This window comes from Hyperolius riggenbachi, chromosome 1 (genome assembly GCF_040937935.1).
Source record: "Hyperolius riggenbachi isolate aHypRig1 chromosome 1, aHypRig1.pri, whole genome shotgun sequence".
Lineage (NCBI taxonomy): Eukaryota > Metazoa > Chordata > Amphibia > Anura > Hyperoliidae > Hyperolius > Hyperolius riggenbachi.
This window is the reverse complement of record NC_090646.1, coordinates 135333427-135360987: the sequence shown is the minus strand read 5'-3', so window position 1 is coordinate 135360987 and position 27561 is coordinate 135333427. Positions and strand designations below refer to the sequence as shown.

Below are 27561 nucleotides of genomic sequence, written 5' to 3'. Positions count from 1 at the left end.
CTCACACATAAAAGTTGTACATTTCCGGTCCAGTCATGTAAATCTGATAGAAAACTGATGCAAAACAGACAGGACAGGACCGTTTTGGACTGGAGCTTTAGGTCTGGTTCACACATAAATCTGTACATTTCCTGCCCAGTCCAGTACTGTCCTGTCCCTTATGCATCAGTTTTCCATCAGTTTTACCTGACTGAAATATACACCTTTTATGTGTGAACACACCCAAAGAAATGCATACAAAACTGACAGGAGCGAACCAGTAATGCCCAGGTCTATGTGTGAACTCATTCATAGAAACACATACTAAACTGACGTCAACGGTCAAAAACAGACAGGACACCTTTCAATGTATGAACCAATTTGTATGGGCACCTATGGCCTAAACTTCTACGGCTCCTCTGCGCCCAAATGTCCTGTTTCCATCAGAAAAGTTGCTTCATGAAAATTTACTGGGGGATCCAATCACCCTTTTGTGCAATAAAACTATAACTTGCTTGAAATAGATCTGAAGTTAAATGATGGAACATGTTGGAACCAACAGATTACTGGCAGATTCTGAGTTGCAAATCTGGTAGAAAATTGCCCCTTATAAGGTCACGTTAAGAGCAAACTACTTGGCCACTGACTGTTGTCCTCCGCTATGCTGCTAGCAGTTCTCACTTGGCCACTGACTGTTGTCCTCTGCTATGCTGCTAGCAGGGTTCTCTGACACACTGGTGGCTTTACACGCAGGTTCTGTGCCTCATCGTCTTGTAATTACATCACTCAGAGCCAGAAGCAGCAGCTAGGAACCACTTACCCCATGGCAAACACAGCCAAGTAGAAATGGAAGAGAGTGCTCAATAAAGCTGAGCCTATATACAACATTTATCATGTCTATTTATTCTTTCTTTTGTCTAGACACCACCAAGCACTTATGGAGAGAAATCAATTAAGTTTGAAAAGTGCAGCTGAAAGGGCCTAATCAATGGGAAGTGTGTGTATATATACAGTGGTGTGAAAAACTATTTGCCCCCTTCCTGATTTCTTATTCTTTTGCATGTTTGTCACACTTAAATGTTTCTGCTCTTTAAAAACCATTAACTATTAGTCAAAGATAACATAATTGAACACAAAATGCAGTTTTAAATGATGGTTTTTATTATTTAGTGAGAAAAAAAACTCAAAACCTACATGGCCTTGTGTGAAAAAGAAATTGCCCTGAATCCTATTGAAGATTTGAGGATCCCCATCCCCCCCCCCCCCCCCCCCCCGAATTGGAATGTTCACACAGCACCCGACAAATAACACTGCTCCAGTGAAAATAACGTAATGAACAAAAGTGCTTAATTTGTACAATAATTATGTATAAGTGATTTAGTCAGTGTTTTCCCATTGTAAAAATCTTTCCTCTCCCTGATTTACATTCTGACATTTATCACATGGCAACATATTTACTGCTGGCAGGTGATGTCAGTGGAAGTAGCTGCTGCTTGCTTTTTGGCAGTTCGAAACAGCTGTTATTTCCCATAATGCAACAAGGTTCTCACGGTGTGATGTCAGCACCATGCTCCTAGCATCACACTGTGGGAGGAGTTTCACCACAATATCAGCCATACAGAGCCCCCTGATGATCCGTTTGAGAAAAGGTAAAGATTTCTCGTGGGAAAGGGGGTATCTGCTACTGATTGGGGTGAAGTTCAAACCTTGGTTATGGTTTCTCTTTAATGTTCTCACATGACATACTGCAGCTCAACACAATAGCACACTGGCTGGCTGTGAGTCTGTGAGTCTCGCTTCTCCTCCTACTCAGTGCAAAAATGCTGCCCTTGTAATCTCTGCTCCTTATGCAAATGTTTCACCTTGCTTCATGAGAGAACCGGCCCTGCTAGACTGTAGTAAGTAATTAAAGGAAGCTTTATCAGGTATTGCAGCATCCAGGAAAAAAACAGTGAGGTGTGAGATGGGAAGGTAATTGCCAGAAGCTTTTTGGTGCTTGTTATGTGCTGCTGGCTTCTTTGTAATGCATGCTAAGTTTGACGTCATTTCCACTATTTTATTACTGTAATGCACCCAGCCACCTTTACCAGCAACGCACTAACGTATGACAGGTTGATATAACATAGATGTTGTTACAGCTCTTAACTGTTTAAACTTTTCTGGGCAATAAATACTAATGTACGTATGAACGCAGTCTGTACGCTATGCCTTTATGACCTTGGGCAAAGATCCAAGCATGCGCAATAAAACCCGCACACAAGCTAATTAGCATGGACTCTGTCTTTCATTTGCAATCCAAAGGCCTGCTTGTGTTTACCTGAAACCTTAGTACTCAGCAATTCCTCCTGAGCATCCTGTTTTGCTTCTCTTTCATCTGCCATGCTGCTCCTAAGGATTACTGAAACGAAAATTTTAAATTGCACATACACATATTATGATTTATGAATAATATATGGCAAGGCCTGACTCTAATACATTCATGACCAAATACCACTATTAACCCATACCAGTACATTTTCTAACAAAGATCTGAAGAACTTCACATCTTCCCCCACTGCTCATGGGTAAACAGAATAAAGCATAAGCATGAAGTATAATACAGTTGGCATGCTATATTTACAGCACACTCCCATAAGAACTCATATGTCCCCACAATAGCCAAATGTGTTACCAGGTTTCGGACCAATTTAAGCTCTCTTTGGGGTTTTGTTTTTGCAGCTTGGCCCCTGGCCCAGTGATCACAGTGAGCCCATCACAGTGATCACAGCTCTGTTTCTTCAAAAAGATGTCTCTGATCTTTAAGGGGCCACAGACTGCCAGTACGCAAATGGTTAAGGTGACTCTGCTATATCTGTATCTTTCAGTAGTGGTGTAAATACAAATCGTAGGTCCCCAAAATGGTTAAAATACATACATTTATACAGAGCTGGGTCCTCTGAGCGGATTTCCAAAGCTCTTCAGAATATACAAAGCCTTTGACTGGCGCTTGAATTGCTTCTCTCCCTCTTTTAGCCTTTTCCCCTCCCATAATTCCCTTTTTTCCTCTCCCCCTTCCCTTTCCTTCTGTTCTCTGTTTTCCAGGTAAGGGCAGGATGGACATGGGTTTCCCATGGCGTGATTTTGTACCTCGTTGCCATTACACGACTGTTGCTTCTCAGGATCTGAGATTTACAATCTTTGAAGCAAGATCAATTTAGGTAAGGATAGGTGATATTTTATTTTTGTCAACCTGAACTAGTAGTAACTTGCATGTTCTCACAAATATAAAACAAAAGTTTGCTTTCTTAAAACAGAAAGAATTTGTGATAATTCAGGTTGGAGTGAGCTTGAGAGGTCTCCCAGTGCAACACTGCTGAATATATGCAAATTAGTAATCTTTTGTATCTGTATGTTATCATCTACATGATTCGATTGTTCATGCTGTTATTGATGTGTATTTGATTGTTAATGCTGTTATTGGTATTTCAACTCAGCTACCTTTGGGTAAATAAAACAAAACTTTTTAACGAGGCCTCCCTCTATGTCCACAGTCCCTTCCCCCTGTGGTGACCCCCAGAGCCAGCGAGTTCATCTGCCAGGGGTCATTTAAGAAGTGTAGCCACCATGATCCCCACATTGCAATGCTGTTACCATAACTCCACCTCACCCATAACAAGTGTGACCATGACAACACCTACTGTACTGTGCTCTGTATGGGAAGGAGGAAGGATAAGAGGTTAGGACCGCCCTGCAGCTGCAATAACCATTTCTTGAAATTCAGTTGAAGAAGAAAAGGTTGTTTGACCTCTATACTCGACAGAGGGAGTGATCTTGGCGTGTGAAGTATAGGCAAAGTGTGTTAGCTGGTGCTGCTTATTTAAAAGGTGTTTTGGGTAGTTAAGACATCTGTAAAGGACAAGGGGGGAAGGGGGGAGACGCACTCAATAGACAATTTAGGAAAACTGGTTAGCCAACCGTGGAATAATCTCACCTGAGATTTTTGCTGAAGAGCTTTTGTCCCACTCCCCGGTGTTGAGTGGGACAAAAGCTCTTAAATCGTCTATTGAGTGCGCTCTCCCCCCTCTCCCTTTTGTCCTTTACAGATTTGAAGTTTCGATCACCGGACCAGAAGTATATGAGTCAGTTTTCAAGTAAGTAGTTTGGCAGTGGCTCGTGCAGCTGCTTTGATTGCATCATCCCCACAACAAGAGGGAGGCACAGGTAGAATCTATTTGAGGAGATTGTGGTCTGTAACACAGACAGTGTATTGTGGGAAAATGGCCAATATAGTGACACATAGAAAAACGCTAAAGCTAACTGTCTACACAGATCTAGGAACAGATCTGTGCCTGGGATGGGGCTGCAAGCTACTTCCTTACATTTCATAACTTTATTCCCCAACCACTGGTTCTTTCCATCTGTTGTGGCCACTCATTCTTTAATGCAAGTAAACGTGGCCACTAACGATCCAATTTCTAGTGAAACATCGTTCGAGCGATCAGATAATTCTGATCGGAAGAAAAATTGTTCACTACACCATCAATGAACCAATCTTTGCTTCCTGTCTATCACAATCAACAAGAAAATCTAAATTTTGGTTTGACGAAAATCTAATCAGACGACTATTTTTATAATCGTTCATAATCGATTGTGCCCATCAACTGAGATTATTTTCAACCAATCCGATCAGATATTCTAATTGCTCAAACGATTTTTCACTAGAAATTGGACCGTTAGTGGCCACCTTAAGACTGAGAAGTTGGTTGAAGTTGTGAGTCTGAATCTACTAATACAATAAAGTCTGTATGTTTCAACAGCAATACTGCCAAAATAGCCTATGTGAGTAAAGCAATTAAAATGGTTTTCAAAATGCTCGTCCATTTCCATTGCTTTTCGAAAGTTTTTAATGGCAAAAAAAGTAAACTGGCGAGCTGACAAATTTCTGATCATTATCCGTGGTATTTTCTGTTTACAGGGTTTTATTAAAGTTTTACAGGAACATAATAAGCCATATATAAACATGCAAATGTTCATGACATCTAGCATATTCACATCAAACTGTTGCCATGGGAACATGTTCAGTTCTAAGAAAATGTCTTCTCTGCCTAATGTGTTGCCCAAGTCTAAGTAACTAGGTTATATTATTCCATTTCCAACCATGTTCTAACTTTAGCCATCACTGTGCCGGCTGGCCTGTGTGGAGTTTGACTTTTGACCACCTCCTATGCCTTTAATCCACCCACCTCCTATGCCTTTAAAGATTTTCTCCTTTTTTGGATCTACTCTTTATCAGATTTTTGTGTATCATTGTATCTGTTAACGTATGACATCAGAGAGGCTTTTCCTGAGGGGGTGAGGATTTCTCATAAAATGCGTATCAGGCACGCTTACAGGGCCAGCTCCATTTCCATATTTTACTGGACTGGTGTCAAGAGCTTATATCATTTCTGCATGGCTGCCACTGTCACATTTATGACTCTGTAATTGTGCCTTGATATTACCAATGAAACTGTGCCAGGAAATATTGTTGTACAGACATCTGTAGTCAGATGAACCTATTCACCCCTGTATATACAGAACATGGAAACTCAAAAGTCTTATTTTATATGTTGTTGTCCAAACAGCATACTGATGTGTGGTTTTAAACATGTTTATAATAAAAAAATAAATAAATATATACTACAAATAAAATTTGATCTTTCTCTTGAGTATGAGTTTTCCTCAGGCCCCTTTCACACTGGCGCGTTTCCTTTCCCCGTTTTGCCGCAGGGTAACACTACACCCACATAAGAAAAAAATAAAGAAAAAGGAGGGTCCACACTTCTTCCAATGAAACCGATCCAATCTGATACCGGCCTCAAGATACCATTGATGGTCACTCCTCTCCGTAGTACCAAAAGAGCTAGAAGCAATCTCCAAGATTGAACCTTCCTGGTTTGGAAAGATTGCTGCTTTCCAAATGAAAATTTTACCCAAACTACTTTACCTCTTTCGGACAGTCCACATTCCAATACCCAATAGCCTCTTCCTTAAACTACCTAAAATTATTGCTAATTACCTATGGGGTAAAAAGAAACACAGAATAGTTATAACATCTTAACAGTTTCGAAGCACACAGGAAGGGTGGGAGTTCCCTGTTTAATAACATACTTTTATGCATGCCTTTTGAACGCATCTAAGAACTGGTGGAAAATAGCTTCTCCCAAAAAATAGGTAAATATAGAAATTTCCACATCTCCCTTTAGTCTCCTACGACTGTTATCGCTTCAGCTTCTAGGGTGTAAAATTACAAAGTCAAACTATCCCACACTATTGGCCTCCTTCACAGCCTGGTCTCAGTTCATAAAAACTACCAAAACCAACTCAGATACTTCCTTCCTCAAACTTCCTATAGAAATATTATTTTTACTAACCCCTGACCTTGATTTAACCAGTTCACCCCAAGGGTTTTTACCCTAACGGACCAGAGCAATTTTCACCTTTCAGCGCTCCTCCCTTTCATTCACCAATAACTTTTTCACTACGTATCACAGCAAATTGATCAATACCTTGTTTTTATTGCCACTAAATAGGCTTTTTGGAGGCGATATTTATTTTCAGTAATACCTTTTCTTTTTATGCATTTTAAAGGGAAAAACAAGGAAAAAAATGAAAAAATACACGATTTCTCCATTTTCATCCCCTATAGTTTTAAAATAAACACTGCTAATGTGCATAAAACACACACATTTTATCTGCCTATTTGTCCTGGTTATTACAATATATAAATGATGTCCCTAGTGCAAAGTATGGTGACAATATATTATTTGGAAATAAAGGTGTATTTTTCCTATGTTGTGTTTTTTGTTTTCTCATTGCATACTACCAATGAATTCAAGCCCTTATTTGCAAATATAACAGTAGTTCACCCTCATAGCATACATATTTTAAAAGCTGAGTCCCTAAGGTAACTATTTATGCATTCGGTTTTCAATTCTGTCACTTTTGGTGTTTTTTACAAGTGTTTTATTTTGGTACAGAGTATATGGAAATAACAGTTTTATTGCTTCTCATTCAGTTTGCCAAAAAATCAAAATCAAATGACATATGCATAATCTCTCAAACACCCCAAATTATCTTCTCTTGCTTGTCACGGTTAAAATGATACCCTATACACATCATCAGATAGTGTTTTGGCCACATAATACACTGTTAATCATGAGCAGCGCCAATGTATTTTTCAAGGCCATTTTTTGCACCAGAAACAATACAGTCATACTTTCCTAGCAAAACCCCTGGTGTCTCAGAACATTGGATATAGGTCATAAATTATACCATTCTGAAAACTAGAGAACCAGACCTACCCAAATATACATATTTTGTAACATTTGCACTTTTGCGGTTTTGATGAAATTGCACCGTAACTTTGAAAATGTTTTTTTTTTACAGTTTTCTTTACTTTGGCATGAAAAAACAATTCAAATGACATATGCATAATCTCTCAAACACCCCAAATTCTCTTCTCTTGCTTGTCACGGTTAAAATGATACCCTATACACATCATCAGATAGTGTTTTGGCCACATAATACACTGTTAATCATGAGCAGCGCCAATGTATTTTTTAAGGCCCTTTTTTTTACCAAATGCAACAATGTAATTCTTTCTTCTCAAAGCCCCAGGAGTGTAAGACCATTCAATAAAAGACACAAATGTTACCATTCTGAAAACTAGAGACTCAGGCCTACTCAGTTGCAAATAGAATAATTTAAGTGAGGCCTAAATCACTATCCATAACATGAATGACAGATACATTGGAACTCACCATTGCAGGTCTAGCAGGATGGAGAAAGGCCAGAGGTCATACGCCAAGGCAAGCCAGTGGTCAGAAGATGGGGGGTGGTCTGCAGAGTAAAGTCCTGTGGCAAACACTCTCGCCTTGCAGCAGCAAGTCCAAATGGGAAAAAACTATTTGCAGGTTGTAGGAGTCTTGGGTTTCCTCTAAGCTTCTGGGTTTCCTCCCACACCCCCAAAAAAGGTGGTAATGTTAACTAGTGGTAATTGTGAGTTCCTTTGAGGGACAGTAAGTGGCAAATAAAAGTAGAGAGGAAAAAGTCCAGTGAAAATTTAGGGTAATGAAGAAAAAAAAATAAAATAAAAAATAAAGTCTAATAGCTGCTGAGGGTATGGTATGCCTCAAAGCAGCCGGCAACGCAGAGTCCTGGCTGTGAGGGGCACTTTGGGCAGTGGTATCTGCTGTCTTTCCGCCTCTTGTGCTTGGTGCACACCCGGCATCGCTTCTGTGGCTTCGCCTTAATTGGGTTCGGGGGGATCAGGGCAGGAAAATGTTTTCCCCTTAGGCGAACTGCTCCATCCAGTTGCATTGGATTGAATTCCTCCATAAGGTTGATGCTTTCATTGATCAGCGATCTCAAAGCTTGTCGCATAAACGGGAGGTAGCTGTCACCGTGGCATTTCTTTTTATAAAGCACAAATGCGTTGTGCATGGCCATCTGCAGGAGGTAAAAAAAACTTTTTTGTACCAGGCCCTCTTTTTTTTTTTAAAAAAAGTAGTAGGAGAGCATTTGGTCCGCAAGATCCACCGCACCCATATTTTTTGTGTAGTCGACCAATGCCCCTGGCTTCTCGATCCGCTCTCTGGAGGTTGTGACAGGAACCACTTCTTCATTGTGAATTGAAGTCAGGACCATGACGTCTCTCTTGTCCCTGAATTTTATAGCCAGGAGCTCACCACTTCTGAGACCGTGTGTTTCCCCTTTGGATAATTTTTTATTAACCACCTGTGGTGGGAGGCCTTTGCGGTTTGGCCTCACTGTCCCACAGGCACCAGTCTCTGCAGAATATAAAAATTTGAAAAGGGGAATGCTGGTGTAGAAGTTATCCACGTACAGATGATAGCCTTGGTGGAGGAGTGGGTTGGCTAGTTCCACCACAATTTTCCCACTGGTTGGCATGTATGGTGGGCACCCAGCTGGTTGCAAATGGCTATCTTTGCCCTCATACAGAAAAAAAGAATAGGTGTAGCCAGTGCTGCTCTCACAAAGCCTTACTTGGAATATATTGTTTTATCCCTAATCTGCCATGGAAGGGTAGGAGGGATTCATCCACTGCAACCTCTCTCTCTGGGGTGTACACCTCGCTAAATTTTGTACTGAGGTGGGTGAGGATGGGCCTCAGCTTAAAAAGCTTGTCATGGGCAGGATCACCTTTGGGGACATTGTCCGAATTGTCGGCAAAGTGCAGGCACTTCATAAGAGCCTCATAGCGCTGCCTACTCATGGAAGCTGGAAACAGGGGTGTTGCGTGCATAAAGTCCTTAGACCAGTACAGTCTTATTTCTGGCTGTTGGAGTATGCCCATGTGTAGTGTTAGGGCCAGAAACACCTTTAGCTCAGGTATGGTGGTGGGCTCCCATTTCTCAGCCAAATAGCAGGTGGGCTTCTGGGCAATATACTGCTGCGCAAACAAATTGGTTTGCTCTACAATGTGCTGCAGCAAATCATCACCCACAAAGAGCTGGAAGAAGTCAGCAGGCCCGAAGTTGTCAGTGGGCACTAATATTTCGCTTGCCCCTGTAAAAGGCGGGATGTTGGGTGCTACAAGGTTAGCGGGTGACCAGGTGCCCCGAATTATGTCCTCAGGTACCGGTGGGCGTACCTGCCTTTGCCTGGCTCCCCTTCGGCCTCTGCTGCTAGCTGCAGCAGTGCTACCCACTGAGCCCCCTGCGGTGGCATCTGAAGGGCCCTGGACAGTGGTTCCCCTCTGGCCTGTGCTGCTAGCTGCAGCTGTGCTACCCACCGAGCCCCCTGCGGTGGATTCTGAAGGGCCCTGAACAGTGGACTCATCATCCCTCCTGAAACGGCGAGACGGCTGCCCAACGCTCTCTGAACTGTCAGAATCTGACTCAGAGCTGCTGCTCGTTGGGTGCCATTTGCTCCCTGAATCGTCCCCACTGCTGCTGCTCTGCTGAAGGTAGACGGCTGCCTCCTCAACAGAATACAGTCTCCTCGCCATAGTAAGCAAAGGGGATAGATAGATAGATAGATAGATAGATGGATGGGATGGATGGATGGGATAGACAGACAGATCGATCGATCAACCAAGCGATTGATCAATAACAGAAAGATTTTTTTTTTGTTTTTTTTTGTTTTTTATATGAAGATGAAAAGAAAGAATATAGATAGAAAGTATAGATAGAAATATCAGAGTAAGGGTAAAAGAGGGGTGAAAAAGTACAGAAAAGTACTAAGAAGTACTAAAAAGTACTAAAATAAAACAGAAAACCAGTAAATGGCAAAGGAGGGGGAGGATAAGGGGTTAATAAAAAAGTATGGGGATAAAATTTTATTTAAAAATATAAAAATCCTACCACAATCACAGTCTTTCTCCCTCACAGCTCCTGTCACCTCTGAATGCTGATTGACAGCAGTCTGAGGTGACAGATGAGCTGGGAGGGAGAAAGCAACTTTGTTTACTGACACTACAGGACAGATCATTGTTACTGGCTTGTAACAATGATCTGCCTTGTTACTGGCACTTGATTGGCCCAGGGACCATGTGATTCCCTGGTCCAATCACCAAGCCGCGGGACCCGACGTGCGCGCGCAGCGGGAGCGCGCCCGCTCGCACACAGCAGCAGAGTTACAATGTAACTTATTAAAACGTCCTGTTGCCATTAATAGCGGCGAACATGACGTTTTAATGCGTTACATTGTCCCTAAATGGTTAAGAAATTGGAAAAAAGCAGGCCTATCCTATATAACAGATCTATTTTCCTATAACATATATATCCGCATTAATATAATATATATATATTATATATCTGAATGATATATATATATATATATGTATATATATATATATATATACATATATATATAATACTAATATATCCGCATTAAATAACTTCTCACGGAACACAAACATCCCCCACTGACTCCATCTAAAGCAGTAGTGGCCTTTCTCTCTTCTCAAGTTGACCTTAGAGGCGGTATATCTATGTGGTACAAAGAATTGATGAACAGTAGCCATACTAAACTGCATAAATATATCTAATCTAGGGCAGACGATTTCAACTGCTCAATTGACCACTCAGATAGTGTTACCTCCACCAAAACCATCCAACGACTGTTCTCTTGTAATAATCATAGGGAAGGCTTCCATAAGATTTTGTTGAAATTGTACTACACCCCTAGAAGGATTGCCAACTTCTCACCTAAAAATTCTCAACTCTGTTGGTGTAATTGTACAGGAATTGGCACCCTATTTCACCTCGTTTGGGAATGCCCTCTAGTACAACCGTTCTAGATAGAAATTGCAAAATTACTCGGTGAACTTATGCAATCACAGTTTATGATCACCCCACAACTTGCACTCCTCCATATAGGAATAACGTCCTTCCCTATTAAATATCGTCTTTTGATATATCAAGTGTTGTGTTCCGCCAGAGGCCTTATCACATCCAACTGGAGAACAGCAGAAATCCCTACTCTCTTACAGTTGACTTCAATCTACAAATGGAAAGGTCTATTAGATGCCACAGTTATGAAATAGATCCTACCTACCTTTTACACATTGATTGGTCTAGAATTCCTACCTAATTTCTTGAATAGGTTAGCTTGTCTTGTATTGTCTCATATCCTGCTCCATTATTCACTGTTGTTTTATCATTCAACAATAGTACACCAACACCAACTTCAGTTATGTGGTTTAACTAGATTATATATGTAAAAAAACCTACTATCAACCTTAATTAGATTAAGTTTATATTTTTGTTATACTGTAACACCAGATTTTCTAACCTTGTCTTTTGTCCTAAGCCTAATTGGTCCATCATTTATAAACAACTTCTTGATGCCCAGCCTCAACCTACCGGATAATGTACATCCCAAGGTTTCAAACACACCAATAGTGCCTACTACACAAACACGTTAATGTCGCTGGAATTCACATACCAGTATATAATAATATTATAAAGATATAAATATTCCAGCATTGTCCACTTTACAAACACCCAAATGTTCAATATTCCAGAGTGTATCCCACACCAAATGCAAAAAGAGGATTATCAGCGGCTGGGAAAAAAAAGTTATTAAGTTGTCAGTGAGCACTGTTAATCCAGGGAAGTGGTCATGTGGACCTATCCATCCTTGGCTGTCACCACTATCTATGTTGGCAGTTAGAAATCCTGGGTTCATATCTGCTGGTGAATGCAAACTCTTGGTCATGTTTACAAATGATGAACCCCATTACCCATAATGCAAAGCATGACTTTTAACCTAAGGTCAGCTGATCTAAGATGGCCAGAAGCGAGCTCTAGTGCACATGTACAGTTGCTTGTTTTCACGCCAAATGTTCATGTGTGAATATTGGTTTGACATGCACTAGCATCAGGATTCAACGCCCCACAAATGTGACTATTTGTGAATGAGCAGGAGCATATTCGCCATAGTCCTAGTGAACCTCACTGCTCCAAGTTCGCCCAACACTACACAGATACAGTACTTTCCCATGCTATTAAAATCGAGTGCTCTCATTGCTGTCTTTGCTCTGAGTGAACAGATCCCACCACACATCCTGCCCTCAGTGACCAGGAGAGGAAGTGACAGTAAACTGTAAGTAGTGGCAGAGCTACTTTAAAGCGTACCTGAACTCTAGCACATCACTGAACGAAAAGTCTCTACTTCACATATGGTTGCTGAATAAATTCACTGGACTGTGCTTTGTGCTTGTTTAGTTAGATCAAAGTGTCTTATCAGCAGCTGTGAATCAGAGCTGTAAACTGTGCTACAGCAGCTCTCTGCCCTGTGTAAACACAGACTTAACCCAGTGGTTCAGTGCTTCTAGTGATGTGAATCCAAGTAAAACTTACGTTTTTTTTTTGTAAAGATTTCCATAAACTGTAATATTTTTTTTTCGTCTTAAGGTTATCACACTATGGCTAATCTTCTAGAGCAGAGACAAAATTCTGACTTGAGTTCCACTTCAAGTTGAGCATTCTGTAAGCTACACATTCTTTGCTAGAAAATACAACTAGGCCTTGTTACACATTTTTACTATTTTATTTATTGGTAAACAATATTGGTGTTAGGTTAGCAGTAAACTCTTGTTGAGAAGTGATCAGTGTGCTTGCTGGTCTATCACACTGCACACAGGAAGCTTGCCAGCAGCTCCTCACACAGCAATACTCAGATTACCCGTATTCAGCTCTGCCTTTTAAGACTTCTCACTCAAGCAGCAAATGGAGAGCAGACAACAAAAGTTTGCTAAGGAGACGTTTCTGCACCGGTGCGACCAATTTATTATAATCAGATGCATCCTTCTCCTGTTACTGGAGTGGTTTACCAATCCCACTGATGGATGTGACACTGTGCTTCACATTCCATCACTGCTATTATAATGTATAGCTACAAGGCAGCTTTACATTACAGTCATGTTATGAACCTGTGTAGTATGCAGATACCCCATTCCTTCACCCCGACTCCCAACTATATACCTCCAGCATATGTTTCTTCTCAAGGCTCTATCTCTACATGTGGGGCCACAAGTGCAGAACATGAGATCCAGACTGGTGATTGTTGCAGTGTGATGTCTGCTGACAGAATTATGTCATTCTCTTACGTCAGATGTTTAAATGTATTGCCTAATACCAGCATTTATTTAACGACAATCTGTTATGTGTATCAATCTCTGATTTGAAACTGTGATGGTAGCAAAGGGCAGTAATTGACCAGTCAGTACCATTGTTACCATTGCTGGGGCTATATAGACTTGAAGCAGCAGATAGTTAGCCAGCAAGCACTGCTGTCCGTGAATGAGAAGGGCCGCAAAGCGCAGGACACCTCACGCCTGTGCAATTGCAAGGAGCCAATGGAGCTCGGCTTATTCCTCCCACTACTTTGCACAACTATAGTCTTGAAGCAGCAGATGGTTAGCCAGCCACTGCCATCCGTGAGTGAGAACGGCTGCACAGCGTAGGACAGCTCCCGTCTGCACAGTTGCATACAGCTGATGCACATTTGCAGATACGGCCACAAACTTCCAGAAGGTTCCTGCACTAGATTGGTGGTCTCAAGGAGGTAAGTATGTGACTTTCTCTCTTATGAAAGTTACAGGTTTACGCTAACCAACACACGGCATACTATTATTATTGTTTTTGCAGACTACAGCCGCATTTTCCTGTCCACAACTGACTTTCTTTGTCTTGAATATCTCCAAGAATGGCTTTTAGGTACCTGAACATTAACTTGAATAAAACTGACTGCTCCACTGCTCTCCCTTTTACATCTCCAAACTTATACACAAATACACCCTGACTTACTCAGAACATCTTCCAATTCCCTGCAATTACATTCCCCTTCCTATTAGACTTCTTCCCACCAACAAATGCAAACAATGAAAAGCTACTTCCTAAAACTTTCATTCCCATCTTCCTCTCTCTCTCTGTCAACCATCCTGATGAGTCACCTATTTCCCCTACCTATTGCGTACTGCAGCAAAGTCCACATTATCTGGAAGTCTCAACTAACTAGCATGAGGGGATAACGGGGACTTTGTTTTGGGGGTTTTCAGGCACTCAAATACTCACCGAGCCTCCAGCGACGTCTAGTTGTTGGAGATGTCTGTGCACTGCTCCCAGTGTATCACAGGACTTGATATGGGGCAGGGGAGTGTGCTTTTTCGGACGGTTGCTCAAGCAACTAGCAAGCACATGTATCCAGCATCAGCCGATCCACGCAAAAACATACATTTACAGTATGTGGGAGCCTCCTACTGGATAATGTCTGCATGGATGATTATGTGCACAAAGAATGAGGCAGCTGACTACCTAAATATACTGAATGTCCAGGTAATTCCATCAGTGAATTTCTTCTTCCCAGATGGCACAGGCATATTCCTAGATGACAGTGCCAGGATTTATTGGGCTCAAATGCTGAAAGAGTGGTTCAAGGAGCACTGGATTGGCCACAACAGAGTCCAGACCTTAACCCCATTGAGAATCTTTGAGATGTGCCAGAGAACATTTTGTGCAGCGGTCCGACTCTCCCATCATCTCTATAAGATCTTGGCCAAAAATAGGTGCAGCTTTGGACGGAAATAAATGTTGTGACATTCCAGAATTTCACTGAAACGATGCTACATCGAATGCGTTTTGTAATCACAGGTAGAGGCGGTCCAGTGTGTTTCCTTTTTTTTTTTTTTTTTTTTGAACAAGCATTACATGCCACCCTCTTTTAGATTGTAAGCTGGACTGGATAGGGTCTTCTTCTCTTCCCTGCCTTTTTCATAGTTTAGACTTGTTATATATGCAGGTTTGTCATCGGAACCCCCAATTAATTGTACAGCATGGCAAAATATGTAGGCTCTTTATAAATAAAAGATGATAATAATACCACATGCAGACTAGCTCGACATCACTTCTGCAGTTGACAAATTGTTTTCTGCATTGTGCTAATCCAGTGATAAATTCTGTTCCTGCATTCACTACTGGGCGGGTTGCCATGGTTAAGCAGCATTCACATTATGCTTGGCCAAAAAGAATCCTTCTTGGAAGATGAAGATTTCATCCTCCCAGTGAAAGACGTTTCTTGCAACAGATATTTTGACAAAACAGTCAATATCAGCCATTTTAGCTGACCAAAGTATCAAGGGTATAGGTACCTTTACCCCCTCAGACTATGCCCCTCTATCAGTGGTACAGTAATAGGGACCAGAGGAGCTCGTAATGGGCCTCCTTAAACATCTATGTTGCCTCTATTTTGGTGCTATGCTGATAATGATAACCTCTAGAAGTGCTTGGAACAGCGGTAATCATTAACAAACTGATCCCTACCCTTCTTACACATCTCAGATAGATTTTTCTTCGCAGCTTTATAACAAGCAAATCTTCTCATGGGGCATCTTCAGTATTTTCTTCTTGACAGTGTGTTCGTTTACTGCAATTCCCTGGTTTCCGTCGTTCTGCATTCGTGGTTTCCCGCGCATGATTTTCCAAGACGTTCACAATTTTTCAGATGCAGCAGAACTGCGAACACATGCGTCACGTGTAAAAAAGCAGTTACAGATTACCCAGCAAGCTCATGGTGAACCTCCTAGGAGTGTGTTAGGGGCTACAAAGGACCAAAAACCTCTCTGAGGGCTCTTCCACACTAGGAGCTGACCCGTGCATTTTGACGGCTCACTCCTAGGATGCAGTAAGTGGGCTAACATGAAAGTCTATTGACTTTCATGTAACCTTTCACATAAGAGAAATGGTTCCAGAGCGTTACGTTGTAACGTATTTGGAAGCTTTGAATCGTCCATCCATTGCCTTTTCCCGTCGGATGAATTAGAATGAGCACCCCATATATGCATCAAACAGTTACTTCCTGATGTCACACAATAGGTCAAAATGCGTGTGAGAAATATGGTTCATGCACACGTTATGTAATGTGAAAGAGCCCTTAGGCCCTGTCCACATGTATCAGTTTTCTGTGCATTCACAGGAAAACTGAGAGCCCATGCTAATCAGTGGGCTAGTTCACACTTGCATGCATTTTTTCACATGCAGAAAAACAATTCACAGCAATTCAGCACTGTCAGACAACTGATGCAGAAAAACTGATGCAGAAAACTGATAGACAAGTGTGTCTCAGGCTTCACTAAAATGTTAAAGTGAACCTCCGGACTAAAAATCTACTCAGCAGAACTGAAAAGGCTTGGTGTTTCTTTAACAGTTTCACAGCATCAGAACTTTGTTTTTCTTACCAAAGCATCATTTTTAGCTAAGCTCCACCCATCAAAAGGAAACTGCCCGGGCTTTTTTCCCCTGATTATGTGCAAAGCATGATAGGATTTCCTATGTTGTTATTCATGTTGCCTAGCAACTGGGAGGGGTGATCAGCACACAGGACAGTTGGAACTGTGTCTCATGCTCCCTGTCACCTCCTTTCAACCAAAAAGATGGCTGCCCTCATGAAATCAAACATTTGCCTGTTCTTTTAAAACAGGGTGGGTAAGAGATTATATTACCCTTCTATTTTAATTAACATCACTAATGTAACTTAATAACAGTATGTTTGTCTAGGCTGGAGTTCCTCTTTAAGCAAAACAAAAGATTGCCTTTTTAAAACAGAAGGTATTTGTGATTATTCAAGTTGGAGTGAGCATATGATGTCTCCCACGATGCATCACTGCTGAATATGCAAATCATCATTTGTTGTCCCTGTAAGCTAACCACACCTCCAGAACTGCTGGAATGCAATGATATGTCAGCTTGTTAATTGTACAGAGCTGTCCGATTTAAAAATGGAGGGAAAAACGCAGAATAGGAATGAATGCAAATGACATGTGTTTTCCGAGCCAGCCAATGACTATAACGGCCAGTGCTGTAGCTAAATGCGCAAGATTCAAGCAAGTGTGTTCCCTGTCTTAATGTATTCAAAAGTACTCCCCAGAAAGGACCTTAAGGCCTGGAACCCACTAGGAGAGCTTTTCTGAGAGCTTTGTGATTTGAACAGCTCTTGCTAATGTAATGCTATGGGTGTGATCCCACGTGAGTGATGTGATTATATAAAGATACCCCATAGCATTGCAACAGCAAGATCTTTTTCAAATCACTAGCGATTAGAAAAGGCTGCTAGTGGGTTTGAGCCCTTACGGTGGTACAGGAAAGCCAGTCTCCTCCTGTGCACGTTATTCTGGCAACGTAGTGTAAATGTCACAATGGAAAATGTAATTCTATGAAAATACAAAATGATCAAAAGTTTATTATTGAGTGAAAGGTTGCCATACCCAAGGGTTTTCTAACCAACCCGGACAAAATTTGAATTATGAGTGTCCTTCCCCTTTAAAAAATGCACCTCTCAATGTAGAGGAGCTGTACTGGTAACCTATATATAGTACCACAAAAAAACTAACCAGTACTTCTACATGTGCATAGAAAGAATACCTTTCTTTGTATGACAATCTCCACAGTGTGATCAGTCGCAGATCATAAAAAACATTTAAAACCATGGAGCAGCACAGTGAGCTATCAAATCTTGTCAACCACTGACCAACTGCTGTATTAGATCATACAAGATTGCCCAGCACAAGACCCATGTCAATCACTTTGAAAAAAGCGAGCTGTCAATCACTTTGAAAAAGCCAGTGGGCGGGGCGAAACGCGTCAGCGGATGGGGATCAGCACAGTGAGTGCTCACGTGAGCCGCTGAGGACACCGGCTCTTAACTGACACATTGGGCCTGATTCACAAAGCGGAGCTAACAGTTAGCACCCTGGTGAAAAGCCCTTTATCACGCCTAAACTCAGTTTAGGGATGATAAGTTTAGGTGTGATAAGTTTAGGTGTGATAAGTTTAGGCATGATAAGTTTAGGTGTGATAAGTTTAGGCATGAAGTTTAAGCACCAACTGCGTTAGCACCGCAGTGCACAGCTGATCAAAAGTTTTGCGCTAGCAAAGTCTGGTGCACTTCGCATAGAGTTTAATGGCGCTGCTTTGCGTGCGGGACTTTGCACGCTATCTACACTTATCTAAACTTAGCATGCCTAAACTTATCACACCTAAACTTATCACACCTAAACTTATCACGCCTAAACTGGCTTTTCACCAGTGTGGTGCAAAGGTTATCATGCCTAAAGTCTTTTAGGCGTGATAACTGAGTTATCACCGCTTTGTGAATCAGGCCCATTGAGTCGCAACGTGATCCCAGGAAGAAGTGTGTGATATGAGGGAGTGGGGTGGACGAAGGGACGCCTCTAAGCAAACTCTGAAGATTAACACAGCCGCTGGGACCAGGGAGGTCGTAAGTGAATAGAGCACCAGTGCTCCAACTAGAGCATATCATATACAAGCCTAACGCTATACATCTGAGGGCCATTGAGTCCTGCATGAATGATTGTCCAAGCGCATGATCCATGACGTCAATTGGATATATTTTATATTGGAGATTGAAGGCATTTAGGGTCATAGAAATGTGAATTCCAGCATACAGATATTGACATTGCTTTAAAGGGACATACTCCTCCGGAGTTCCAGTCAATTGCAGATAAGAACTTGGGAATCCTTGAGAAATACACAGAATATGAATATTGCAGAATATTGCAGAGCCCTGCAGCGCCCAAGAAAACTCATAACAGGCCTGGGTGTGCGTCGGTGGTGGGACCACAAATTGACCAATTTTAGCTGGATGAGCGACCATTTTAGCATAGGCCTTGTAGCTGGCTGGATAGTGTAATGGTAAACCAGGCGACCTGGTTTCGAATCTCGGCTCTGCCTGTTCAGTATCAGTAAGCCAGCAACTATTCAGTAGGAGACATTGGGCAAGTCTCCCTAACACTACGATTGCCTATAGAGCGCGTCCCAGTGGCTAAAGCTCTGCCGCTTTGAGTCTGCCAGGAGAAAAGCGCGATATAAATGTTCTGTGTTTGTTCTGTGTTTTGTGCTGGGAGATCTGTTATGATCGAATACAGCAGTTGGTCAGTGGTTGATTTGATAGCTCACTGTGCTGATCCATGGTTTTAAATGTTTTTATAATCTGTGACTGATCACACTGTGGAGATTGTCATACAAATAAAGGTATTTTTTCTATGCACATGTAGCAGTATTGGTTAGTTTTCTTGTGGTACTTTCTAACCAACCCACCTTTTATGACATTTACAATCTTTTCCCCGAAATAGCAGGAATCTCAAACATGCATGAGTGTTAAATGAAACTATTTCTTCAAAACTTCCAATCAACTGAAAGATTAGATCTGATTGGAGCAAAATGGAAAAAAAAATAATTTGCGTGGCCACCTATACACACACCCTTCATTGCCTATGTTTGTGCGCGCACCTCTGTGCACAAGGTACAGCATAGAAAGTGGTGTTTTAGGGCCCATAGAGCAATGCAAATGTTTGCATTAACACTAGAACCAATGCTGTTCAATGGAGTTATTTCTATTGAACGCGTTTGCCCAAATGCATTGCGATAAAGAAAAAATATGGACTGCATGCTGCCACGTAACTGAATCGCAATTAATGAAAGTAAATTGTCTGGCATGCAAATGCAAATTTTCTCATTTCTGATGCATCCAGTTTCCCATCTAACATGCTTTTTCTTGTGTGTAGTCACAGTGATATCATGTTGCTATGGAGATTAAAAATTAGATGCGAAAATTCGCACTGAAAACACACATACAAACGTATGCATTTTCTAAATTGCATTCAATTCACATATGCAAATTTAGATGCAACGTGCACAGTACAGGTAGTCCCCGACTTACGAACGACTCGCGATGCGAATGGCCTGGATTCTGTGTTTCCATGGGAACAAGTCAAAAACATTTTTTTTTTCAATTTGGACTTGTAGTTTCGGAGAAAATTGATTTAAAAAAATTCAATGAAAAAATGGCTTTTAAACTTGTATAAGCAGGTACAGAGGGCAGAGGGGGACACTGGAGGCGCAGGGGGGCACAGAGGAGGTACAGGGGACAGAGATGGCACAATGTTCTGACTTAAGAACAGATTCAGGTTAAGAACGAACCTACAGTCCCTATCTCGTTCGTTATGTGGGGACTACCTGTATACTAGTGGAAATAGACCCTTACTCAACTTGAGTCACAAACCTTTTTGAACAGTTTTCAGAGAGTGTGACTCAGTGGTATACGGCCACAATGAAATTCATACTGGCACTTTTACTTAAAGGACCACTATCGCTGAAAAAGCAGGCAGTTAAAATCTGACAGAACCGACAGGTTTAGGCCAGTCCATCTCCTCATGGGGGATTCTTTGGGTTTTCTTTGTTTATCAACAGCATTTCATGAACAGCAGTTGCAAAGTCTAACTGACAAAATAGTGTGCAAGTGCGTAGGGAGGCCGGCTGGTATCTTACTATTTTGGCAGTTAAACTGCTGTTCAGGAAATGCTGTTGAAAACAAATAAAACCCTTAAAATCCCCCCTGAGGAGATGGACTGTCCCAAAACCGGTCGGTTTTGTCAGATTTTAACTGCCTACTTTTTTCGTCATACTGGTCCTTTTATGAGAGACAACAACAGCCTTTCCTGGTAATTCATAACAACAATCAAGTAAATGAAACGGAGGACTGTGATTTATTAACTGTGAAGTACTTGTGATCAACTACAGGTTGGTAGGAATCAAAATGTGATTATTATAAATGTTATAAATGCAGCATTATAAAACTGGTGATAAATTTAAAAAATTAAAAAATGTGACAATCAGAATTGAGATCACCACTCTTCATAAGTACTTTCTAACTCATTAACCCAAACAAGCATGCAGATCAGGTGTTCCAACATCTCTGCATACTTGTTCCAGGTGTGTGGCTCAGAAACCAATGAAGTAAAGCAATCAGCTAAAATTATTGTGCTAATCTAGTTGAGTAAAGCCATGCATGCTTACGACAATTTCATTGTGACCACTAGTTTGTAAGAAATAAGGGACGACCCAGCTGGAAACACTATCCATGCTACCAACTGAATAGGTTTACAGTAAAGTTGCTTGAAGTCCAGCAGTGGAAGGCCTTGGGCGAGAGTCCACGTGTGCATCTTTAGAGTGTTTCCTGCTGGGTCCCTATTCTTACAAATTAGTGGACACAACCAAATTGCTGTGAGCAGGGAGAGGCCGTTGGTCCATGAGGTTTCCTGCTGGGTCTCCTCAACCAGACCAGTGCCCCATTATTAGCATTCTTAAGGTGCGTACACACATGCGACTATAGTCGTTTGAAACGATCGTTCCCTGATCATTTCAAACCACGATTGTTTAAAAAAACCTCCAACAATCATTAAGTCAAACGATGGACGAGCTAGATTGTTAAAAACGAAAGATCTGCCTTGGTGGATTTTTTTAAACGACGATCGTTTGCAAAATAGTACATTGTTAGAAAACGGTCGTTCGTACGAGGCTTGACATGCGCATTTCATTATATCTCCATATAACTTTTCATTTTAATGCGCAAGCGCAACACATGGTTTTCGTTATTTAACGTTCGTTCTATGAATGTGTCCCGTGACACGTTAATTGCTCCATGATTATACCATAATTATAATTTTAATGGACACTGAAACAGGACAGAGTTATGTGTTTTCAACACTGTATTATCTAAATGCTCTACCTACAAACCTACAGTATGAGTTTTCGTACTGTAATGTCATATACGTAACGTTAGTTTTAGAGTGTAACGTACGTTTTGAACCGTTCATTACGTGCGGGTGGAACTTCCTATGATGTCACTTCCAGGAACAGTATGTGTCATCTTCACCGTACAGAAGATATAATAATGGCTAGACGTGAGCCCGTCGCAGAAAACACGCATTTTCCTGTATTCTACTGTGGCTTTGTTCCGGATCGTTCGTTAACAAACGATCAGATCGTTACACACTTTTAAAAACGACTTATGCTTAAAGGGATACTTAAGTCAAAAATAAAAAATGATTTTTACTCACCTGGGGCATCCCTCAGCCCCCTGAAGCTGTATGGTGCCCTCGCAGCCTCGCTCCGATCCTCTTGTCCCCGTCGGCGGCTACTTCTGGGTTCGGCGACAGCCGCTGACAGGCTGGAAACGGGAGTGATTCTCCGCGTTCCCAGTCGCTATATCACCCTCTATGCAGCAAAAGCATATATGTTATACGCTATAGCAACATAGAGGGTGATATAGCGGTTGGGAACGCGGAGAATCACTCGCGTGTCAGCGGCTGTCGCCGAACCCGGAAGTAGCTGCCGGCAGGGACGGGAGGATCGGAGCGAGGCTGCGAGGGCACCATACAGCTTCAGGGGGATGAGGGATGCCCCAGGTGAGTAAAAATCATTTTTTTATTTTTGACTTAAGTATCCCTTTAAGTCGTTCTTTCATCAATTAAAAGATCGTTCGTCATTCACAACGAACTATCATTGTTGTATGTGTGTACGTAGCTTTAAAGTTCGTTCAGCAATGGAAGTCTTTACAGTCTCTCAGTATAATTCAGCTTCATCGTATTACACATATCCCTTAATTTCCACAGAGAAAAAGAACGCCAAACAGCAGCAAAAAACATTGCAAAGTAAAACATCACATAATTGTGTCGCTGGAATCATCAGCAGTCCTCATCTTCCTAGCTACTCACCATAGGTTGAAGGTCTTGTCAGCTCGTCTGTAATCAGCCGTTTGCTGTTTGTCGGAACTCTTAGCGCTTGGCAGGCGGCTCTTATATTGTGGGGTACATATTAACTGAGAGCTACATGGAGGGATCCACATCACATCTCTGAGGAGCAAGTCTAGAAGAAATATGAAGGATGATTAATCAGATCCCCCTGCTGTAGGATTTCTTCTGTACGGTGTAAAATTATACAGCAGCTCAGCATTACTCATTTCTTCAAGTTTAAAGCTTATATAATGTGTGTAATAAAAGTTCTCCAACGCAAGTTCAAAAATTGACAAAAGACTGAAACACAGTTCTATTAGAGCAGGACTAAAGTCAAAGAAAAAAGAAAAAAAAAATAGCCCAGCACATGTTAGGGAAGAATTGTGCTGAGACCACAGATGCCATGGTCATGGATAAATACTGCATATGGATTGGGGGAGGAGAGATGTGCACATAACAGATAAACGCTGCTGCCCAGCCCATATGAGGGAGCAACAAATGGAACTTAAATGCTAACAATGGCGGTTTCACACAGGGGATGGGTGCTAATAAAATTATGGCCTTTTAGGGGCCCCAGTACATAGAAAAGGTAAGTAAAAGGTGAGCCAATATCCAAGATAATGGGGGTGGGGGAGGCGGGGAGCAATACACAAAGGAAATAAGGGGCTGCTGCATGTGTAGGGTGGTACTGACAATGGAATAGAGGTTGTGGCATAAATAAGTGCAGAGATGAAAGAGGTGTGGGGGAGAGAGAGAGACTGTTATATATTGAAGAAGGAGAGGGCTCCTGTACATGAAAAGAAAAAGGGGGGAGACTGGTGCACATGGAATAAGGGATAACTCCTGGATTACATGAAAGAGGGGTGAGGAGGTTGTTGTATATGGATGAAGGAAGTTCTTCGTTGCATGAAAGAGGAAAGGGGGTGGGGCAGGCTGTTGCACATGGAATAAGGGAGAACTCTACATGAAAGAATAAAAGGAGGCAAGAAGACTGTTGTATATGGAAGGAGAGAGCTCCAGTACATGAAAAGAAAAAGGTCCTCAGCTGCTTTGATACAATTGATTTACAGATTGCTGAGGTGTCCAGTGCTTTGTACTTGTCAATATACACTGTACTTAAAGACACACTAAGTAGGTTAAATGACATCTCCTTTACTATGCATTTCGACTATTGTAGTCCCTTACACACTCCAATGAGTTCTGGGTCACCATGAGCTTGCTGGTTAGTCTGTACCTCTCGGTGTTACAAGCCCTACTCCATAGAGCCAAATTAATCCATGCCATGCACTGATGAGGATCAAACAATCCGAAACAGTCTGTATGCATGTTGGATTATTATGGTCCTGTACAAATTAACAAACTGACACATCATTGCATTCCAGTGGTTCTGGAGGTGTGTTTAGCTTCTAAGGGTAATAATGGTTAATTTGCATATATTCAGCAGTGATGCACTGGGAGACATCTCAAGCTCACTCCAACCTGAATTATCGCAAATTCTTTCTGTTTTAAGAAAGCAAACTTTTGTTTTTCATAAAGACAACCATTGCATTTCTTGTAAAAGTAACAGTGTTAACAGAACACCAAAAGTCGCAGAATGAATGTTTTCAAGTATGTAAATGTTCCTGTTCACTGTTTGTGCCTTATGACTATTGCACAAACTACATTTCTTTTGTAAAAAAAACAGTGGCGTAGCAATAGGGGGTGCAGAGGTATCAACCGCATCGGGGCCCTTGAGCCAGAGGGGCCCCAAAGGGTCCACCCTCTATCACAGTATTAGCTCTCTATTGATCCTGTGTTGGTAATAATCACTTCTATAGATGCTTTGAATAGTAGTAATCCTTAACGCACTGTTCCCTATCCCCTTCTTACACCTCTCACACTGTTGTAGCCATTGGCAGGTTTTGGTGTGCCTTATTAATTGTTATATATAGAGTGCTTGGGGGGCCCCATGTAAAACTTGCACCGGGGCCCACAGCTCCTTAGCTACGCCACTGAAAAAAACAAAACAACAACAACAACAACAACAACAAAATAACCTATAGAATCATACACATGTTGTGGCCAGTGTGGTCAGGGGAAATTAAAAAAAAAAGAAGTGAATTGCAGCAATCAGGCTGTGCCACGGCCAACTATCCTCAGATGAATTAACGTACATTGTACAGATTGTAGCAGCATTTCCCATAGTGAAATGTGGAGTGTGCGGTCATGAGAGACCCTATGCTCCTGAGATGTCTCACTAGAGGTCTGGGAGGGTAATCTTTTTTTATGTCACTTCTATAGTTGCTTAAAGTGAGCCTGAAGCGATTTTGAAATAAAGAAAAAAGCTAAGGAGAGGGAAGGCTCTGGGTCTTTCCTATTGAGCCTTCCTGTTCCTTTCACGCTCTCCTTGTTCCACCAGGACTTCCGAAGCCTCCTGCGGCAGGATCTTTGAAAGGGGGAGAAATCGCTGGAACGAGGGGACCGTGAGAGAAATGGGAAGGCTTAATAAGACCCAGAGCCTTCCCTCTCCTTAGGTAAGTATCTGTTTTTTTTTATTTCAAAATCACTTCAAGTTTAGTAGATAAGAATTCCGCTGCACCGATCTCAGGATAAAAGTCCAATTTTTATTGAGGCATTTGTGGACAAACAGCAATACAGCTCACGCGTATCGGAGCAAACTTATGGCTCCTTAGTCATAGCTAATGAACAGGCGATACAGCCAGGAATATGGAGGTTCAAAGTCCCACCCAAAAGGTGGTATCACCTGTCTTAAAGGGATATACACATGCAGTACAAACATCAATAAAATGACATCAGTCATAGTAATATATGCATAAAAACTTCACTTCAAGTTTGCTTTAAAGAGACACTGAAGCGAAAAAAAAAATTATGATATCATGAATTGGTTGTGTAGTAGGAATAATTACTAGAACATTGGTAGCAAAAAAAATATTCTCATATTTTTATTTTCAGTTATACAGCTTTTTTTTATAACTTTGCATCATTCTCTAATACTTGCAGTTTACACTTTAATCAGCATTCTAAAAGTTTTTGCAAAACAGGCAGTGAACCTTCGACCTGTCCTGAACTGTTTTCTGCAAAAGAAAAACACAATACAGTTGAGATAACCTAATCCGAAGTCAGAGCTCTCCACTACTTTCAAAGTGTAGAACTCAATGGCTATTTGCATAGATAACAACTGGAGTTTCTTAACTCTTCCTGTACTGGAAACAAATATTCGACTTATGTCTCTGCTCCTAATGCTTTGTTTCTTATGGTGGCCAATGGCCATACACTGGTCGATTTGCTATCAGATTCGACCAACAGATAGATCCCTCTCTGATTGAATCTGATCAGAGAGGGATCGCATGGCCACCTTTACTGCAAACAGATTGTAAATCAATTTCAGCCTGAAACCGATCACAATCTGTGGAGCTGCGCTCTACTGTTTAAACTTCCTGCCGGGACAGGAAGTTCTGTGTAGCTCTGGAGCCTGAAGCGGAGAAGAAGACCAGGGGACTCGCGCCGGCTGGAGCAGGTAATGTATTACCGCTGTATTGCATCGGTCGTTGGGCATTCGAACGCCGCTAACGACGCACTCCCGACCCGCCGGCGTCCGAAAAAAATCTTCCGCACAGATGGGTCGACGGGAACGATCGATTTCGAACGGAAATCGATCGTTCTGTCAGCGGTGTGCGCGGCGATTTCACAGCCGTTTCGATCACTGTGATCGAAACGGCTGTATATCGGCCAGAAAATCGTTAGGTGTATGGGCCCCTTTAGCTGTACTATACAACCAAATCATTATATCATAATGTTTTTTTCGCTTCAGTGTCTCTTTAAGTAACTTTGTTTATAATGTATAACTTTGTTGATGATGCATAGACTATCCCCTTAGACTGTAAGCTCACTTGGGCAGGACACCTTTCCCTTGTGTGTTATTGCTGATGTGTTACCTGTTACAGATTTCCACCTTCATATATGATGCATCACTGACCTGCCCAATTGTCATTTATCTGTATCTGTAATCCACTGCCTTGTAACTGTCTGCACTGTGTATTCTGTATTGTACAGCGTCACAGTAAATGCTGGCACAATATAAATCCATAATCACAATAATAACAGAGAGTCATATTTACCAGTATGACGTGATCACCATTCACACATTAGTATCCATCAGTACCTATGCAATTAGTCAATAGCACTTTCAGTGCAATAAAGCTGAACTGATAAGTTGAGAACAATCAATGAACTTTGCTTACTTTCAGTCAGATACAGCTGTTTTATGGAATAGAAGAGACTGACAATTTTGATCAGACCTAATTAAATCAATTGATTAAAATATTGAAACATTTTAGGTTGTATAACCATTGTACAATAAATAGTTGAAGAAGACTGCACTAAAAACTTTATATGCATGGCCAGCATATGGGTTTCTTAACACTAGCGGAAGGCTGTCCATGTGTTGCCACCAGTGGAGTTGTGCATTGTCATGCTGATCCATTCACTACACTGAATGGGGCAGC

General features: G+C 41.5%; 1 protein-coding gene across 5 annotated transcripts in view; it reads right to left on the bottom strand.

Moving 5' to 3' along the window:
- CRACD (capping protein inhibiting regulator of actin dynamics) overlaps positions 1–27561 on the bottom strand; it is a 219971-nt gene that overhangs the window by 103981 nt on the left and 88429 nt on the right. For all 5 annotated transcript variants that reach the window (XM_068278594.1, XM_068278592.1, XM_068278590.1 and 2 more), the window contains one exon: positions 23039–23189. The gene's annotated coding sequence lies outside the window, so the exon portion shown is untranslated. The remainder of the gene's footprint in view (positions 1–23038; positions 23190–27561) is intronic.